The sequence below is a fragment of the Octodon degus genome, unplaced genomic scaffold (genome assembly GCF_000260255.1).
Source record: "Octodon degus isolate 3935 unplaced genomic scaffold, OctDeg1.0 scaffold00359, whole genome shotgun sequence".
Taxonomy (NCBI): Eukaryota; Metazoa; Chordata; class Mammalia; order Rodentia; family Octodontidae; genus Octodon; species Octodon degus.
The window spans coordinates 1009762-1010729 of NW_004524935.1; positions in this window are offsets into that span (position 1 = coordinate 1009762).

The window sequence follows — 968 nt, forward strand, 5'->3', positions numbered from 1 at the left end:
TAGAAGAGCTTAGCAACTCCCTAAAGAGATTTGTAGATTTAAGTTCAACAAGTGAATAATTTAAGATGTTAGTTCTTAAGCAAAAGCAGTGAGAAACAGACTATTCTCATGAAAGTCATACTCTAACACAGGTTTACTTTTAATCAAATAATTTCACATCTTATTTATCAGAAAAGTTATCCTATTCCTAAAAATACAGAAACTTTACAGAACAAAGAATTATTTGGGGTTGGTCTTCATGGAAATTGTTTAAATCATATGTCTTACATCATCCCAGAGAGGAAAATATTCTTATCATGTAACCCAATAATGATAAATAATTCTGATGTACAGACGCCAGTTTATATTAAAAAGTCTAAATGGTCTATCAAGGCAAAAGACAACCAGTCTCCTAGAAACCTGTATTCTATTGACATTTTCAATGATCTTATATCATATTTTTTCTTAGTATACCACTTTGGGTAGATTCGTTAGTATTTAAGAAGGACCATATTTCAAGGTAGTACACCTCAATCTGCACTTTAAGTCTCACTTTTCCGTACTTTTTTCTTCAGTATATGTGTACACTTAAAAATTTTAACTGTGCATCTACTGTTAGAAAATTAATATTTTATTGATTTTATAGATATTCTTCAGAAAATTCAATTATAAACATTGTCAGAATACGTTTTCAAAAAACATTTCACATATACAAGCAAGAGTGAAAGATGTTATTGGATTGCTAGAAAACAAATTTTTAAAAGGATTTGTTGCTATTATTTATTTGTTCTTTGAACTTTGAGAAATTGCTTTATGCCTACATGTTAAAATTTCTACATTTACTTGTATGGGTTAGGAATGAAAGTACCATTTGCTTCCTATTCCTTCCTTCATTTTTTTTTGCTTTCTCCATCCTTTGTCCATTCACCACTCTTCAGTTTATTTTTCTTCCATCATTAATTTTTTTCTTATTTCATTCTCTCTACTTT